This window comes from Fukomys damarensis, unplaced genomic scaffold, assembly GCF_012274545.1.
Source record: "Fukomys damarensis isolate Sample0158 unplaced genomic scaffold, DMR_v1.0_HiC HiC_scaffold_1, whole genome shotgun sequence".
NCBI lineage: Eukaryota > Metazoa > Chordata > Mammalia > Rodentia > Bathyergidae > Fukomys > Fukomys damarensis.
This window is the reverse complement of record NW_022900913.1, coordinates 5,506,907-5,527,152: the sequence shown is the minus strand read 5'-3', so window position 1 is coordinate 5,527,152 and position 20,246 is coordinate 5,506,907.

Here is a 20,246-nt window from a genome sequence, read left to right as displayed (position 1 = left end):
GAAGACACGCAAATGACCAATGTGTACATGCAGAAATGCTCAGCATTAGTAATCCTCAGGGAAATAAAATCAAAGCCACAATGTGGTATTACCTCACCTCAGTAAGAAGCCCTTTTACTAGAATAAATAAAGGAACAAAGGACAAATGCGTACTGGTGAGTCTGTGGAGAAAAGGAAACGTCTAGGAATGCAAATTATCACTGCCATGAGGAAAACGACACAAGTGTTCCTCAAAATATTAAAAATAAAAATGCAATCTGATATAGCAGTCCCACTACTGGATATATAGCCAAAGAAAATGAATCCAGTATGTTGAAGAGACAGCCGCACTGCCATTTCACTGCTGAACTCTTGGAGAGAAGCCAAAACAGAGACAGTGAGAAGGGAGTACAACCATGCCCCGCTTGTGCCCCACTTATGCTCCGCTTACCCTGGCAGGACAATCATCCTGATGCTCATGGTTCTTTCCTGCATCACCCCAGCAGGGACAGGCTTCAGTCTTCTCCCCCACTTCTGTCTTCACATTGACAAAGCCTCTCGGAACCCAAGCAAGTACACAATCACCTGCTCCAAGTTTCTCCAGATGTTCGTTTAGAAGCCACCATTACTAGCCCGATCCAGACAAGAATGACTGTTAGCAGGCAGTGCAGTGTGGTTATGCATGCGGGGATCCTGTGTTCGTGCCAGAGCTTCTCAAGGGCTTTGTACATCAAGAATGGGTTCTTGGCTAAACCAGCCAGCACAGCTTTCGTCTCTGAAGCTGACTTTGAGCTTGTCCCAGGCAGTGCTCTGAAGTCCAGGCAACGAATCCTCCCCACTGGTTGGAAACACCTCATGACATGCATTGAGTAAACCTAAGCAAATGAGGCTTTCAAAATAAATAAAGAATGAATGGAACACTGTAGCAAGGATACATTAACCTGACCACCTATTTTAAGAGGTGAATGTTGCATGAATAAAAATGGCGGGGATAAGTCAAAGTATTCTCTTAAATGAATTTAGAAAGCAATAAAACATGTAACTTTGATACTAGGATTCACTCTAGGCCAGTTTTGTATGTTCAAATGAAAGCCAAATGTTTCTTCTAATATTGTGTCAGTTTATTTTTCTAAAAAAGAATTTAATGACAATTTTTGGTTGGGCAAGTTGTTATGGAAAGTCTATATTTAGCCAGATTGGATATATAGCCCTCCATATTGATATATTTTAAAGCCTCAATCTCCTACATAAGAATAGTATGTCACTGGGGTCTGAAGATTTAATATTACCCATAACAGATGACCAATAAATGACACAAGGAAATTAAATTACCAAAGCCCCATAGTCACAGCTTTGTTCAGTAGTTCAATTTACATGTAAGCAATGTGGGATTTTATGATTCATTACCATGCTACTTTCTAGATTTATTTTCTCTTATGAATCAATATTCCATCTAATGCCAATATGGGCTTGGTTTCCCCTCTTGCTTTCTCATAGCATGGTTGTTAAGTACATTGGACATTTACTTTGAAGGCTATTCTCCATCTTATTGGCCTTGATCCTGGTTAGCAGCAAGTGCGTTCAACTTTATAAACATCTCCACCACTGTGACATTCTTACTCTGAGGCGACCTGAGCAGTTCACATACCTCCTTTTGTCACTGTGTCTTTTTCAAAATCACTCCTCTCACAAGAGCTCCTGCATGCCAGGAGCTAGTGGCATGATTTGTTCAGAAGATGAGGTGAATGAAATATTGCGGTGAAAGGGAAGGCTCAGTTCACTTGCTGGATTTACCACTGTGCGAGGCATGGTCTCACAGACGGTGCAGACCATTTCTTCCTTCACCAAGATTTCGGTGAATGCCATTGCGACCAGCCACAAAGGTCTGGTACTGTTCCTTCCCCGGAATTTGAGGGGTACCACTCTCCAAATGCCTCCAGTAGATAATTGTCACTGAACATTCCTTTCTTTCCTCTTTTAAAATTAATTTCCTCCCATTCTTTCTAGTATTTTATTTTCAGCAGAACCATTACCATCTGTAGGTGAAGTAAGCCCTTTCCCATGACACACACACTCATTTCTTCATTTACCAGGTGTCTGACGCTACCACGTCCTCCTTCTGAGGTTTGTGCCAGAGAAGGAGAGGTGCCTGGCCTCAGGTGCATTCTCCATTGCTAGGCAGCGGGCAGCAAATACATGGGAAATTACATCAAGGAAGCAAGAGGTGAACTGTTGCCTGTGATAGTCCAAGAAACCACCGTGGAAACACTGACCTGGCTAGAAGCCTGGGCACTCCTTCAGAAGAAGCTGCAGTTGGGCTGAAATGTCAACAGTAAGTTGAAATGAAGCAGAGGCAAAATAAGGAGAGAAACTACTTTTCAGTTAGAAGCAATAGGGTGTACATAGGCCCGGGAACTGGAGCATGGACAGCCACAGAGAACTGAAGATGAAGGGGCTGGGGAGAACATGGAAGGCCCCTCTGGAGGGATTTGTCCTTATTCCCAAGTGATGACAGACAATAGAGGTGGCCTAGAAATCGTGTGCACAGGCACCTGCGGGGCGCAGCAAGGAATAAGGACCGGCACTCCGTGGTCTCTTACGCAGGGTTAATGACCCGGCTCTGTGCCAGCCACACAGGGCCCCGGGCACCTTAAGTCATCACTCTGAACCTCAGCCTTCCCTGTGCTTCACACCAGCATCCCCTTCGTCCTTCCATTGCTTGTTAGGTCAGTGAAGTAAAAGTGTACGACTGCGCTACAGCGGTGCTGAGTGTACAACAGGTGCTTAGTAACCACGAACCAAATTAAAATTTCCAAAGAAGCAGCGTCACCCAGCACAGTGCTCGTCGCGGTATGAGGCTGCCCTCAAACTGTGCCAACCCTAACCCAGCTGAGCCGTCACTTCACATTTCCTGTTACTAGCTGGAGCGGGCTTCCTTGGTGCTAAATACTTCATGTATCCTTTATTCTTAGTCATAATGAAAACTGTCCTGTTACGGTAACTAGTCAACCTTCCTCTCTTGGTTCGCTCAATCTGTTGACTTCTGTCAGCTAAAATCTAAACAACAGGAACCTGGAGGGGCCACTTCACCGTCAAACTTCCAGTCCCCTGTGCCTCAAAACAGCTACATCGTAGCACAGGAACCATTAGCTTCATAAGCAGCATGCCCACGTTATCAAACAGAAGCTGGTGTTTCCTTCAGTCTCTTCACAGCAACAGTGTACTACTTCCCGGGATGGTGTAGCTTAGTGGTAGAGCACTTGCCTAGCACGTGAGAAGTTCTATATTCACTTATTAACACTGCAAAAAACAAAAACAAGCCACCTCCCAAATGAAAACCAATAAACTTAGAGAAGACACACTAGGCAGCAGCTACTAATATATTTTTTATATATTTTATTAGCCTAAATTGGGGGACTCAAAGAAATTTTAATTTGAGTAAAGTTACCAAAAGCATTTTAAAACCCAATAACGAGTAGGAGACAGTCCAATCCAACTAATGAACAAAGTACAACTGAGTAATTTATGACTAATTACATACACATTAAAGTAGAATTTTTTTGTAAAATACTAGCATACTGTTGAAAACATTCCCAACTCAAAGGCAGCTGTTTTGTCCTTAGTTTCTTGGGATCTCCACTTGGATCTTGACTTTTCTTTTGGGTGTCTCATCATTCTCTTCCCTCCACTAAAGTTTGGGTCTCATTGACTATCCTCTGTCACAGGTTTTTAGTGCTAAATATTTAAGAATAAACTTTTGTCTTTGATGCTTTCCAAATCAATCCTCATGAAAGCTGCAAAGTGCTTTAAGTACACCATATCCTTGTTTTTATCTCAAGTGGCTCCTTCGAGTCACCCAATGAGATTCTACAAAAATTAAAAACTCAGCAGAGGTACACATGCATTTTACTCTAGAGGCATTTGTCTTGGACTTTCTTAATTGCTCTTTTTCTTTATTGCTTCCTATTCTGTCATCCTGGCAAAGTCACACATTGAATCAGTCAAGGACAAAGAGTTACTGCCTGATCTCAGGGAGAATAAAAAAATGTATAATTTCTATTCTATTACCAAGAACTCAAAATGAGACCAAAACCTACTTTTAGGTTTTGAAAAGCTCATGTAATCACACCTTTGTGGGCAAAATAACTACAATCTATCCCTCTATTCCACACACATAGTGCCATGTGCATGACAGAAACGCACTGGCTTTTTGACAACTGAGCACTTAATAAGCCATCTGTAGGGTCAAAGAGGAAGGGATCTTGGGGACAGGAAAGTGAGTAGCGAATGCTTCCCCGAGGAGGTGAGAGGCAGCATCTGAGTGAGGATGCTCTGGCAGGAGTTGGAAAGACAGTTGTCACTGCTGTCCTACCTCATTGCTTATCCCATTGATCTATTCATTCAGATTAGATCGGGTGCTGAAGTATGGCTGAAGACTGATCTATACATTCAAACACAGCGATTACTTGGTGACCATGTTACAGACTGTGCTTGAGCTGGGGGAACAGAGAAATGGTCCCGTCCTCCTCACGGCAAATTCCCCAGCTCAGTGATTACCCCCATTTGATAATGACCCTGACTGCTCATGGCCCACTCTAATTCCGGTGGTTCTCAAACATCACTGAAAAAAAGTACTCAAAGAACTCCCTGCCCTACAGCTTCATCCATGTTCTCCAGTGAGTTTATGGATCTTGCATAAAGCCCATGTTATTTTAGTGCGATTTGGGGGTGAAAGGTAGAACCTGCAAGTTCTCTGCCCACCAATTCCAACTAGGAAAATAGAGCTGTGGCTCTTCATGCATGTAACAAAACCATCTATTGCATCCAAATCACTCCTTGTCCCCTGTGTTTTGTATTAGTCTTTTGCTTATGGATCACCAAAATACTGTCTGCACACATTGATAATTTTAGCACATTCCTCCCAAAATAATATTTCATAATTCATTTCACATCTAATCATATTGGCATGGAATTCCAAAATAACACTGGCAGCATTGATTTGAAACAGAAAACTAGAATCATAGTGACACAGTGATCATCCTATTCTGATTGTACTTCAAGACAAAAATAAAAAAGGAATATTCACCTTTAAAATGCATTTCTAGATGGTTTCTTAGAGTTGCTCCTACTGGAGAAGATGATGTTATACTATTCTCACATTCATAGAAAAAATATTAGACAGATATTGTGTATTTATTTATAATTAGTTTACTAAGTTTATATAGAACTTTATTTAAAATTATATCCCTATTATTAAATGAAATTGGTAGAATTTTTTATCTTTAGGTCATCTTTTCAGTATTTTAATCACATTTATTGTAGTTAAAAGAATTAACTAATGCTACTATTTGTGTGCAGAAAGCCAGGCTCCTGCTTAGCAGAGAAAACTTGCAAAAGATGAAAGAAAAACCCTCTCCTCCATGTCTGGGTTTCACTTGTGCATCTGCCAATGCAGTAATTTTCATGAAAAGGATGGGTGAGTCCACCAAAAGAAGCATGAGTAGTACATACACGTGCAGACACACACACATACAGGTAAAACTTTGAAATACAGAGATTTATTCCCAGGCTTTGCAGGTCCTCAAGCCTGGTCAAGCAGCTCCCCACATTTCCCTGTCTGGGTTTCAGAGGTGCCACCGGTTATTCATGAGCTCACACCACCCGTTCTTATTGATCAGTTCAGTCCAGCAGCAGGACAAAGCTGTTGCCCACTGCTGGCCCCACAGCGCACGGTGCACTGTGTCCTTAGGTCCTCAGGGGCTGTGCCCAGCATTCCAGGAAGCAGCGTCCTCTTGTCTTGATGTCGATCATGAAGTGTTTCGTACGTGGGAGTGGCCCAGGGAAGACTGTGCCCTTTCAATAAGTCAACAAGACCATCCTCTTGTTGTCCCCCTGCGCTTGATGTGGGCAGGTGGATTTTGCAAATGTAATCAAAACCCAAACCAGTTGGTTTCTGCCCTGTTGAATCAAGATGTCCTAGTGGGCATGACTCAACCAGGCTGAGAATGTTAGAGCAAGGGAGTGGGCCGAAAATGGCCCACGTTGGATGAAAAAAACCAAAACATGATTATGTGGCAAATTTGATCATTTTCTAAAGTAAAGATGGAGAAAATGCTGTAGGTATTTAAAATAGATGAAAATATATGATATATGATATATTGTTGGTGAACTGATGAGAAGTCAAAATGGTCATTAAGCAATGTTGGATTTGGGGGGAATAGGATAGGCCATGGGTAGCAAGAACATGTGATCTATTTTCAGATAGACCCTGTGGGCAGTGAAACCAGTATGGATTCCCACGAAGAGGCAGTAGCATGGCCCTCAGGCTTCAGAGGGAAAGCAGGGAGATCAGCACTGGAGTTCAAGTTGGTGAGGCTCATGGTGACTTTACTCTGACAGATGTAGGGGAGGGAGAGGGAAGTTTGTAGACGGAGTAAGTTTTGATTTGTTAACACAGTCCGTGAATGATGCCCTCGGTTGTTTTACTTTTAAGAATTTTCCATTTCTGTCTCTCTCTTTCTCCCCCCCCCTTTATATTTAGAAAATGGTCATATTGAGGTAAGTTGCTTACGGTCAGTACTCTTCTAGTTTTCTTTAACCTGGGCTGGAAATTCAAACAATTTCAGTAAAGTGTTCATTTTAATTTGAATTTATGACTGAAGAAAAGGAAAGGTAGTGCTAAAGAGTCTTAGTGGCCAAGGAGTTGGGGAAAGTGATGTACAAGTCATCGGTTGAACTCGGTCAAGCTTGGCCATATCTGGGAATGTCCGCTGTGGGGTCTCTCTTCAGCAGTCAGTAAGGGAGGGGTCCAGGTGTTCTTGGTTTGGAGGAAATCCATTCTCTAAGGTGCCTGAAAGTGGCTGTGCATTGTTTTGCATCTGGAGGTCAGGATCAAAGGGAGTATGACTTCCTGAGAACCCTTCCCCAGGTTGGCTTCAAAGTGTTGGACGCATCCTCCTAGTGCCTCCTTCACCTGGCCAGGCAGGGATGCACTTCACCCTGACATCTCAGAAGAGAGCCCTTGTACTGCTGAGGGAATCACCAGTCACAGGTGCACCTACCTGCCCTGCTGGGGACCAGGTAAGGAGGGTGCTTGGAAAGTAAACCTCTGCTTTTATTCATAAGCTCCATCAATTGAATCCCGTGTGGGTATTTTTCTGTGTCGTCTTTTCCTGAACAAGTGCTTCCTCATAAGAGTACTGTTTTTTTCTTTTATGTTTACCTCATCCAGTGAAGGAGGCATAGGGAAGTTGTTTTGCATAGATGCCCAGTTATAGGCAGACATTAAAAGGCACTAATATAAAACTGTTGTTTGCAATAAAATGTAGATTTTCCTCACCATCTCTTTGTGAGATCAAGATAGAGAAAGAATACAGGAGATAGTGAGAGTCCTTCCAATTTGCCCTTAAGAAATGATTGAGGAATTTGAATACAAAACAGTGATTCCACTATGAGAATTTAGCTTTTAGAAGTGTCAAATCATGCAGGAATACCAATGTGATAAATTTTGAAATGTTTAGTATGTAAAAGTTTATATTCTCAGACTTTTGATGTAAGAGCATACTTGTTAATGTTCTGCAAAGAAGGTTGGAAAGGATAGAGCTTCAGGGTACTTATAACACTTAATATAAATACAATTTTGCTTTTGGGGGCTACTTTCACAGCTCATTATAAAAGCATTTAGGGGTGGTTCATAGGCACTGGCAGTGCTATGGGAATATATCCCTATAATCTGTTCATTTCAGAGTAATCTTCTGACTGAGACTTTATCCTTTGGGAGTTCTTTTGATAAACCCAAGCAGCAACAAGCTGTGAAAAACAAACATTTATTTTAGTCATTATGATGCTCAGCAAGCTGTGAAGGCATTACGGCCAAGCCCACAGGTTCCTATAGACCGTGGTGGTTGTTCTATTTCTGAGGATGCTGAGGGTCGTATAAAAGGACTTAGTATATGTAATAGAGCTGATAGGCTTTGTATGGTGTGGTGGTCAGGGTCACAATTCTCACGGCTGGGAAAAATACCAGACACCTTCAACATAAGGGAGCATAGGTTTAGTTTGGCTTGTGGCTTCAGAGCTTTCAATCCTTGGTTGGCTTGCAGCAGAGCAGAAACAGGATAGCAGAAGAGTAGAGTGGAGGAAAGATGCTCGATTCACAACAACAAGAAAGCAGAGAGCAGGGAAGATAAGCAGAGAAGAAGGGACCGAGGACATACAGGTCTCTAGGACATGCTCCCATGACCCAACCAGTCATATGGAAGTCCTTAGGAATGTTCTAGGTGCCTCGAGCCAGTGAGATTGCCAGTCAAGGCTAGCCATCAATTGTGGAGAGGTACACTTGTAATAAAACCTCCAGACAGCGCAAGGAATAGGTACTGTGCTCCAAGGTAAAATTGAAAAGTGGTAAAGCTTCTAATAAAGGAGAAGTTTCAACATGCTGTCTGATCTCAGTTCTGTGTTTGCCTCTGCCTTTGGGAATATAAACTCCAGCTTTGTGGAACTGGTAGTTTCATGTTGGAAAACTTGGTTACTTTTTGATTTGCCCTAACCCATCTTGGTTTCTTTAGTCTGAGAAACACGGATCCAATGACCACGAAGCTGAGAGGTTTTAAAGCCCATTGGGCAGGAGGACTTCAGAAATTGTCCAAGGCAGAAATAATGAAAAGAGAAATACAGGTACTGGATCCTAGACCTCATATTGTTTTAGGGAATTTCTTCAAGAGAAAGAATAAAATATTAGCATTCAAATTATGCATAGGGAACCAGTTAATGAATCTGAAAATTTGGGGTGTTTTAAATAACCATCATTCTCCAGGGATCAACTAGTTAAGAGCATGAAAATAAAGTGGCACAAATTCCAATATGTGCGTGTTTTGAAATGAGAATAAGTGTAGTTTGGCTTGGATACTAAGAACTTACTGTTCCTTAAAATTGTATGTAATATATGTTATATATGTAGAAAGAAAAGAGTATATGTTCATGAATACACAATAGTGATCTATCTCTATCACTTATTTTCCAGTTTTGAAGCTTACTTGTTTTTGTTTTTTGATTTTTAAAATTAATTTTATTGATACATTTTAGGTTTACAATATAATGGCATTCTTCATTGGAAATTTGCACCTTTACATAATTTATCTTGGTTCTTATTTTTTCCCATTCCCCTGACTTCCAACCCCTCCATCCCTCCCTATTTACAAAGACTTTGTTTCCACTTTTTCATTTTCTCATCTTACTTCCATTCCCCACACTTACTGACTGGCATATCCATTTTTGCTTTATCAAGACCATAAACTTCATTGCTACAATAGTATAGTTAGTGGCTATAGTAGTGTATTATGACTATTCAAACTTTGCTGAAAGCAACAAACTCACTAACTTTGAGGTCCTGTGGCTTCCCCTGAGAATTTGGAAGCAATAGGAATTTACTACACATATATCTATAGACCGCAGCTGCGCAGAGCCTGGGTCCTAGGTGTGGAGCTTTTAGACTTTTCTGGGTAAGCCTTCCTTAGCCTTTGTGTGACTACCCAAAGCTGTTAAACAAAAGAGTTTCTCAGTTTTATTAAAATTGGTTTCCCTTTTTTCCCCTTATGATATAATTCAAAGTCAAGTCAAGAATGATTACTTGAAGTAACATGATTGGAAAAACAGACAAAATGTTTAATGGCATTAAAGCATCCAGCACAGAGCTACCTTCGGTGACATTTCAGGTTTATTGGGGTTTTCAGAACCATCTGTGAAAATCTCTCCCATCCCTCACTGTCATTCAACCATGCAGCTTGAAGATATTACACAGAGAGGACGGATCAGCCTTTATTTATTAAAAAACACTTTTGCTGTAGCTACAGATGGTCATTCCATTTGCCAAGAGAATTTGTCATCCTAGAGCAATACCTCAAAGGGTGAACATCCGAATTGCAAATCTCAGAGCAAAAATAAGTGTGGACTTTGTTTGAAATTTTAGACACTGGTGAAGGGAGCCAGTGATTTCAAACAATAAATGACTCACAAATGTGTTCAGAAATAGTTTTTTTCAGAAAAGAAAATGAAAATACCCGGTTTAAAATTGTGTGCTTACAAAAAAGATTCCTGGGGACAAGTTTTGAGCCGCTCTGGGAATTCTGCCCTAAAATAAGTGTTTTTAACTGTACAAAAAAATAAGCAAGTAAGCTACTAAACATGTGCATTTAGTAGTAAATCATTTATCTTGATTGATCGGCACTTAGCTGTCAATTTCTATCACTAAGTTGTTAGTTGAGTTAACACAGGATTCATGCTTAAAACTGGAAGTGTATGCATATTTATATAACTTATAATATATATCTTACTTCAACCTACATTAACTTTCTACAGTAGCCATGGGGCAGGCTGCTCAGATCTTACTTTAAGAGAACACACTTCCAAGAGCACAGCTGTCTGGCAGCCTCCAGCTTCCAGACCTGAGGCCCATCCTTGAGGCCACTGTCAGCCCACACTCCCTCTGCTCTTCCTGCTCATGGACAGGGCAGGGCTGAGGGAAAGGCCTGGCTGCCTGGAGCAGACTCCTCTCCCAGTGCTCACTGTGGAAAGCCCATTGTAAGTGGGGACCTTCTTAGAGCTGCCCCACAGCAGAGTGCGCTCTTCCTGTGGTTCCTCTGTGCCACTCTTTGTTCACAGATACGAGACTCTACTGTACCCTTTTCCTATCCTCCTTGCCCAGGGAATGCCAGAGAAGGTTCACAATCCGTGTAGGGCGTTCACAGTGTAGACAGTTCCAGCCCAGTCTCTATTTATTCCTAAAGGTGTACAGTTCCTCCCAAGGGTGAAAGTCTCTTGTGTAGTAAATTACTGCATGTTAACAAAAGGGAAACATCTGATCTTTGAAATGGCCCATGGCTGATCAGCATTATTTCTATTTTCAACTATATGCAATTCATTTCTGAATCACTGTCAAGCTTTGAAAAATGGGTCCAATACATTTTAGATCCATCACCATATACTTTTTAACATACATTAGCATCACAAAACACATTTTGCAAGGTACAGCATAAAGATCCAAGATAATAAAATTCCTGAGCGGGGATTTTAATGTGACATTTAGCCTTGTGTTTTTTCCTTAGTACTTGACACATTTGCATGAACCCATTTCACTTGCAGATCTACATATTACTAAAAAATTAATACTGTTTGAAGTGCTACCAAAGTAAAATGAGTTATTTTCCATAATTTTTAGTACAATAAGTAATGCATTGTTGCAATATTTGTGAGTCAACTTTATACTTTTGTATGTGATTCTTTTCATTACTAAGTGGCATTTTCCCAGATTTGACATATCATGAGCTGTTGAACGTCTACACTGAATGTCTATACTTCTATTCTTGACAGTGTAGGCATTCTGTTAAGTTCTCAACAACCTCAAGGCAAATACTAAGGAAAAGCAAAGATATGGCTCCTAAAAGTTGATTTAAAGTCGTGTGTGATGCAGTATAGTTTCTTAGAAGAAAAGCCTTACCTAAGTCTGTGTCTATAGCTGTTGTACATGTGTACTTCAGTCATTGGAGCACATTATTTCAAACATCTTATAAATAATGTAAATATAAGCAATCTATATGAAATAGAGGGAATATGTAAGTAGCACACATTCCCAAAAGATATGAAAGTTTTCAAGTATATTTGCTCTTAAAATTGGCGAAATCACAGCTAATTTAAATGTCATTTATGAAAAACAAGGTAAATAAATGAGCCAAACTTTTATAAGTAGAAGCAAATATTATCCTTTGAGTCAGAGAGAGAAATGTTATTCAAGTCTGCACAACTAATAGGTGGATGAGGGTCTCAAAATTCATGGTGCACACATTCGTGCATGAAGTCTCTCAGTCATTGCTGATGTGATTGAATCCCATCTCCTGAGTCATCCATCAAGAAGGTGAAGGCATGAGTCTTTCCGCAGAGCCTAGCTGCATGATCTTTTGTTTCCTGAATTCCTCTTCCAGTTAAAATGTGAGGCGAGAATCACAGAAGGTGTGGCGCTTTTAGACTTTGATCTGCTTCCAGAACCAACAGATGTTGTGTTCTCAAACCACAAATGTCAGTTGCAGGTAAGTGAATAGATAAGCACTATATGTAAATTATAAGCTTCCTAAAACACTCTTCCGTCAAATCGGGACATCTACAGGAATGAGAAGTGAGCATAAAGTCATCTCCAGAGCCGTGACCCTGGAATGTCATGACGACTTGGAAGTGGTTACCTGGGGTCCTCACTGCACAAACAGCTGCTGCCAGAAGAGCAGCACCTGCCATCTAGGTGAGGACAGGTGAATTGCAAGATGCTCTGTAGAACTTTACTCTTCTAATTTAAAAAAAGTGGTCCCCAATAATTTCCACACCTGGGCATGCACTGTGTATGCCTTTTCATTAAGTCAGCTGCATTTTTATAAAATAAGGGTGTTTCTTCCATTTAGAGACATAACTTATTAAACATTTTAACTGGAGAAGCCATCGAGACCTTGAAGTTGGTTTTCCAATGATGCTATTAACCCTATGTGAGCCCAAGCCCAAGCCACTGCGAAGCACAAAGCCACTCAGCAAAGCTCTTTAATGGAGTGAAGATAGGGCTGCCAAGTCCTGTAATTTGGATTTTTTTTAGAATATCTATAAATATCTGAGAAACCTCTGCTCAGTCATTCTCAGACAGACTTAGCTTTTTGCTTCCCTTTAGGCAATTATCAGAGTCAAACCTAAGCCTAACACTTCAAGTGCATTTTTCATATTTGACACATGTGCTTGCCTTTGGGTCTTGTGTAATCCCTGGGAACCCAGAGTTGCTTTAAGCTGCTCCTGAAACTCAAGCCTGAGAAGCATATCAGGTCCTGGCTCTGAAGCACATGGAATTATGAATTGACTGACATCATCCTTGACACTGCACCTCATCTGGAAGTTGGCAGTCACTAACAAAAAAGAGAACACCATATCGTTAAACATCAAAGATGTTTATTATTGACACTATTTTTAAAAAATTATAGCCTAATCATACAACTTGATTTGGGTATGAGGGAGCATAACACCAGAAATGAGACCTTTTTAAATATAAAAATCAAGAAATATTTACATTCTGATGCTGAGAAGCATGAAGTAAACTACCCATTACAATGTGATGTTTACTCGACCCTTTAAAGTTTTAAAATGAAAAGCATTTCAATAAAAGTTAATGGTATATTTCTTGGGAGATAGACCATTGACTCTGGCTTTTCTCTTTGCTGTTTTTGCTCTTATTATGTTACTGCTTGTTCATCTCATTCCCTCTGCAGTGTTGTAAGTGTGGGTATGATGAGAAACTGCACCCACTCCGACTGATCTTGCACCCATAGAGTCCTGGCCTTCAAGACTTCCAGCACAGAGAAAGAGCAATGCAAGAAAGAAACAAAACAAAAAACAGACACACTTTATCTGGCTCCAACTCTGAGTTCAGCCAGTGTGAGAAGGTCATCTGGGCCTCTTGTCCTAGAGGGCTCAGGTTTTCTTAGTGAAGTGCAGATTATAGCAAATTGTTTTAATTAATTGAGTGAAACTGTGCAGACCTAAAGTCAGTGTCCAGCAAAGACTGACTCCTAGGAAATGGTGTTTCTTACTCCAATGGAGATGCTATCTAAGTCAATGATGCTGAATTCTGAAAGAATCATTGGATAGACAAAATTAGACCAGACCTTCAATAGCCTCTGGAAAAACAGTGAGACCACTGTTTCTACAACTGGACTGAAAGACTGAAAATTTGTTTTTGGAAAATTTCCATTTAGAATAAAAAGATCTGATTTTATTCTTTTTCATACTTTTTTAATTATACATTTATGTGACTTCAAATTTTAACAAAAGCTAAAAGCACTAGTCATGAGAATGGAGAAAAAAACTTCTGAGATACTGGACCAAGGAGACTGCTATATTAGTCATTTCTTGTTACTGGGACAAAACACTTGACATTCACAACTGAAATGAGGAGAGATTTATTCACCATACAGTTTCCCAGTGGGCTGGATCCAAAGTTGTTTGCTTCCAAGGCAGAAATGCTGTGGTGAAAGGGCCTGGCAGAGGATACTTGCTCACTCAATGCTAGCCCAGCAGCAGCACAGGGAGAAGAGAGGAGTCAGGGACAAGAGTATACCCGTTCAGGTCATTCCCCCAGTAACCCCCTTCTTTTAGTTTTAATATAGAATGTCTTCCAAACTCTCATGCACTCAAAGGTGTGACTTTGGGGATGTGATTATGTCATAGAGGTGCTTTACTTCCTAGTGGATTAATCCAAAATGTGATCAGAGGTAAATAGTTGGTTAAGGCCCAGGGCCTGGTTGGAAGTGATCCTCTGGGGGTGTAACCTAGAAGTGCATATTTCCTTCCCAGATCCTCTTTTCTCTGTCTCCTTGGTTATGAACATATAAACATCTTTCCTTCTGCCTCTCATCATACAATTTCTGCTTCAGAGCCCACTGACTATGGAGTAAACTGTGAGGCAAAATAGACTAAGATTTTGGTGTCCAGTATTGTCTCTCAGTGACAAGAAAATGACCAAACAAACTTTGCTACAAAGACTGGGTCATTGCTATGATTGCTTGACTATGTTGTTCAGAAGCTTTTGAAACTGGTTCATGGGAGGAGTTTAGAAAGGTTGGAAGGTAGCAGATAGAAAAGCTCTAGAACTTGGTAAACTGAGCTTGATGAGAGATTCTCACCCATGTTCAGATGCCTTGAAGGCTCATAGAAATGCAGAGGGTGAACACAAGGTTTTGATGGAGAACAAAGACTCACTCCTTTGGCAGTTGGATTTTTAGACCATGTCTGTTATGGCCTAGTTTAAAATTTGTCTTTATTTTGTTCGTGGCCTGAGGCTTTTGGGGAGACTGAGATTAAGGGCACCAGAATAAGTCATCTGTGAAAGAAATTTCAAGGCAGCCCAATGTTGAAGGTGTACTAAGAGTATTCCTTGTGGCTTTTAGCCTGGTTTATACTGAAAATTCGGAGCAAAAAAGCCTATTTACAGTTTTTAGTTTCCCCACAAAGGGAGAACCTGCAAAGTTGGAGCAGAGGAGAGCTTAACTGCTAAAATGAATAGTACTAAAATGAAGCCAAACCCTGTACATCAGGACAATAGTAAAGGTGCATCAAGGTCATCTCAGGAGTCAACAAAACCCTACTCTTTGCAGACTCATAGTTGCAAAATTGACAATCTTTGCTTTGCAGAATAAGAGCCTCGGGGAACCCTGCTTGAAAGGGCCTCATAAGTAATTGTTTTCAGATTTGATTTATTGTCCTAAGCTTTTGAGGCCAGGAAGTGTGCATCTGAGAAGGCAGTGCATAAAGCTCTGAGAGTGAAGCTAAAAGTGCAGTGGAGACCTCATAAAATTGGAAAAGCAAAAGATGTGCTGTCTGAGGAAAGGAGCAGACAGTGAAGAAAGCCAGCCCCAGAGAGTTGCTGTAATGACTGGATTCACCTGGAATGCCATAGGGGTAAAGTTGCCCAAGCACATTTGACCTCACATTTACCATTACTTTATGTAGGTACTAGACGTGGAGCTCCAAGATTTAATGTTTTTTCTGATGGATTTTTGTTCTTACTTTGGTCCTGATTCTATCTGCTTATTCCTCCCCTTTGGAATGGGAATGTTTACCTTATGCCATTGTAGGTGAGAAATGTTAAGCTTTCATTTTGACTCTTACAGGCATTCACAGCTAAGCTTTGAGTCTTAGAGGAGACTTCTGATTTGGATTTTTCAGCAATGCTGGAGCTACTAAAATTTTAGCAACTCTTAGAGTTGGACTAACTGTATTTGTGTAAGGAGATACACATGAGTCTTTGGGGTCCAGAGGTAGAATATGACAGTTTTAATCTAAAATGCCCCCACCCCAAATTCTCATGTGATCAGAGGTGGGGCTTTTGGAAGATACTGGATCATGGGGACACTGTATTCAGTGAACTAATCCAGGAATGAGTTCAGAGCTAAATGTTCTATTAGGAGATAGGGTCTGGTTGGAGGTCTGTCACTGAGCCTTGTCCTGGAAGGGTATGTCTTTCTCCTTAGCTCCTCCCTTCTCTCTCTGCTACCTGGCCTCGATGTCATGAACAGCCCTCCTTTGTATCCCTCTCTGTCATGCCATTTCTGCCGTAGACCCAGAAAACTGTGGATTAAACTGTGAGCCAAAATAAGCCTCTCTTTCTTTGACTTTTGTATGTTGAGTATTTTGGCTCTGTGATGAGAAACTGACTAAGCTACTTCCCTTCTGGTCAGGCCTCACCTCCCAACAAATGAGACATTTCGGGAACATTTTAGATGTAATCCACAGCCACTGCCAAACCTCAAAATTGGAGTCGTCCATGAGAACTCTGGAATTATTACTATGTCCACCAGTAATGGTATGGAATGAAATACTTCCTGTCACCGTCAAAGAAAACCATCCATGCACAGGCTGCTGCAGGGTCATTGATTCCATGCTTCTTATCTACCCAGGGTCCCCTAACTTTCAATTATTTCCTTTGTACTGGAGAGTGTAGAGCATTCTGTGGGAGTGGGAAGGGGGAGAATGCCACTACCTTAAGAATACAATACCATAGTGTCTCTAGAAGTACTGGAGGGGTTGGACAGATACTTCAAGATACTTTATTCTTAAACACTCCACAGAAGTATTTCAGGGAGTCCTTGTTCATCTGCTAATACTGAAAACGGAGGGTGAGCATTCCAAACTTTGCTTCTGTCATTCCTTCCTCAGTCACTGAAAGATTACTGTTGTGGGCTGGGTCTGGATGTCCCCCTAAAGCCTCATGTGCTCATAGGCTGGATCTACAGTGTGTGAAGCTGGAATTGATTCCTGATGCAATGCTAGGCTCAAGGGCACTAACATTAATAGTGTGAGTGCTGCCCACCCTAAGTAGTCTGAATAAGATAAAAGGGGCAGGGAGACACTGCACTGTTAACTCTCCCTTGTCACCCTTGCTGCCTTGTGTGTGCCATGTTGTTTCTGCTCTGCCATGCCTGTCTGTCATCCCTGCCTTGGAGTCGGCTGACTGTGGACTGAAACTCTATGAACTGTAAGTCAAGTTGCCCTCTAACTTTGGGTGCCTGGTATTTTGTCTCAGCAATGAGAGAAATGTAACTGATGCAATTACTTAAATACACTAATGAAGTAAGGAAATCAGATGAAAGGTACATGACACCAATAGCTGTGCTTCACCCTTAAGGGTGGTCTACAGTGGTGACAGTTTATGTGACTCTTTCCTTCTCTTCACAGCCATGTCCTGGATGTAGTAGAATGGCCAGAGATGGCAATTTCAGAGCCATATTTCAATTCAGATTTCATTAAAAAAAGATAATATTTTTACTATGAAAAATTTCCACTTTTCTCTCGATAAAGATGCTTCACTTTTTAAAAGTATACCATGAAAACCTTAGGCAAAAGCCATTTTCTTGACAAAATATAAATTTATGATAATGAAGAAGTTGCTGTATTGTTAAAAATTTATTAGTACATGTTTGCAGTACATAATGATTGCACTTATTGTGAAGAATTGGATCATGAACATAACACATCTTAATTCCTTTTCATACCCTTCCCCTCTCCTCCTACTCACCTCCTTCCATTTCTGGGTCTCCTTACTTTTTGCAAAAGATATATTCCTTATTAAGGTAACTGATTCCATAACCCAATTCCTGTATTTTCATTCAAAATTTTCCTTTACCACTATGATCCAATCATGGAATTGCTCATACATTCCTGAAGATTCTAATATCCCAATAGGCAGGAAACTAGCACCTTTAATTGTTTGAAAAGGCTCCTCTTATTGATTGACCTACATTTTTGTGTAAAGTGATTACTGAGCATGATGAATGGAGAATAAAATTGTCAATAATCCACTGCTGCAGGACACATTTTAATGACTGCATCAGAGTGAGGGTCTTAGAAAGCTGCTTCCAGCATCTTCCTATTTCACTCTGGGTTCTTCACTGAGGTTTTAAATCTCTCATTTCTGCCCCTACTCATCTAATTCTGAAATATAAAAAGAGGCCAACTCCTCACATATAATATTGCTGTGCATTGACTTCTCCTGGACTGGGATTAGAGTCCACACCTTAGAAATTGAAGTTAACAAAAGATTCACCCCTTGTGGTTTAGATGAAAAAGAAATAACATTCTAAACAGGGAAGTCCAGGAGGACATATGGAGTCTCTGAGAAGCAAGGTGAATAAGCAAGAATGAGTTGAGAACATATAAAGTGAGTGGCTGCATAAATTACTATCCCTCAAAAATCACTTCACAAGAGTGTGATTGTACAGTAAGGGCCTCCACTTGTAGAGCCACCTGTCTATTCAATACCTCTAAGAACAGAAGGATTTCAGCATGGTGACATCAGGATGCCTATCTCACATTCAGATTGTCTGTGCACTGTGCCCAGCAATTCAGTCCATCAGTAATGAATCTGTACATGGGCTGATGTTCAGAGAAAGAAAAGGTGGGGTATAGAGCTATGAGACTGCCTTTAGTCTTCTCTTGTTATAGGAATGGCTAAATCTGCATCCCTGTTTCACTGCTCAGTAAATACTGAAGTCTTGCTTAAGTCCCATGAAAATAAAGAGAACTTAAAGGAAGAAAGAGAGTATCCTTGAAGAAGATGAAACTATCCCTGTGACTCCGTGTCCTGCTGAAAAACCTCGTCCTCCAAGGTCCCTACTTCTAGCAGGAGTCTACATAAGACGACTTCAGCTTCTGCATCCTATCTACTCTCCCCGTCACCATGACTCTGTCCCCAGGAAGCAGCTTTAAGTATTTATCAGCACCATGGGTTGCTTGTCATTTGGTTCTTCATGCATCTATCTAATCCAAAACAAACCCGTGCATTGAATTCCCCTTCTTTGAAATCCATTGAGTGGAGGCTAATTTATTTTGTAGACATTGATTGAAAGAGAAAAATTCTACTAGTGCTTACATAAGTAAATCAAGTGAAGTCAAGAATAATAGAGTTAATAGAAATGTACCAATCACTATTAATATATATTTATGCATAATAGTCTGTTGAGGATAGAGAAATTCAAATTACATATTGTAAATTTTAGTGCCTTAAAATAACATTCATGACCTCAAACTTCCATAATTTGTCCAGGGGCCAGTGGAGACAACTCAACTGTGCCCCATACAGCTTCAACCACCACCACCACCACCCCACCGCCTCTAAGAGGGCTGGGATGGCCTCATTCCTGTGGTTCACTGGCAACTGCTGTGTGGATGCTCAATTGGGCTGTGTCAGGCCTCACATTGGCCCCACACAATGTCTTTACATAGCTAGGTTGGTTCTTTTGTGACACAGCCATGTCAGCTCAAATCCTTACATAATAGCCAGCCACCCTAAAGCACAAAGACAGAAGCTTCCAAGTCTGTTTACTGCCTCACTCTGAAATCTCAGACTATGATTCACATCGCCTTCTATTGTTCAAATTATCCATAAAGCCAGCCAAAAGTTCAGGGAAACCTTGGCTCCACCTTTAGATAAGAGGTGGCAAAGTCACTTTGCAAAAGCATGAGGACTGTTGGTATATTTGCTGCCATCTTTGGAAGCATGACCTACCAGAGTTGCTTTTCATGCATTGATTTATCTTTGAGTTTTCTGAGAAATAAGGTGTGAAGCCACCGAATTCAACTCAGTCAGGATATAAAAGCTTGTTAATGTTTCCAGCTCCCCCCTAATTCTGCCTCTTTTGATGCACATGAGCATTTTTCTAACATCCCTGTGTTAGATTCCTTTCTCTCCCATCCCACTAATGTTGTGTTTAGCCACCATTGTCTTTTCTAATTAGGTACTGAAATATCTTCTTTTTTTTCTTTTTATTGTGTTTATTGGTACAATCTAGGTATACAGTACAGTTACATTCATTACTGGGATCCTGTACCTTCACATGACAGATGTTGGTTCTCATTTTTTCCCCTTGTCCATGCCCTCCCTTCACCCCCTCCCCATTTACAAACACTTCATTTCTGTTTTTTCATTTTCTCATATTTTTTTCTTTCCCCTTGTTCCCTTTCCCCTACCCTTCCCACTTTTGCTACACCTTTAGCTCTTTTCTTCCTGTTTCACACTATTAATTATCCCATTAGGATCTTGTGTACTATTATAGTTTTTCTCATACTTTCCCCTTGTTCCCTTTCCCCTACCCTTCCCACTTTTGCTACACCTTTAGCTCTTTTCTTCCTGTTTCACACTATTAATTATCCCATTAGGATCTTGTGTACTATTATAGTTTTTCACTTTTCAC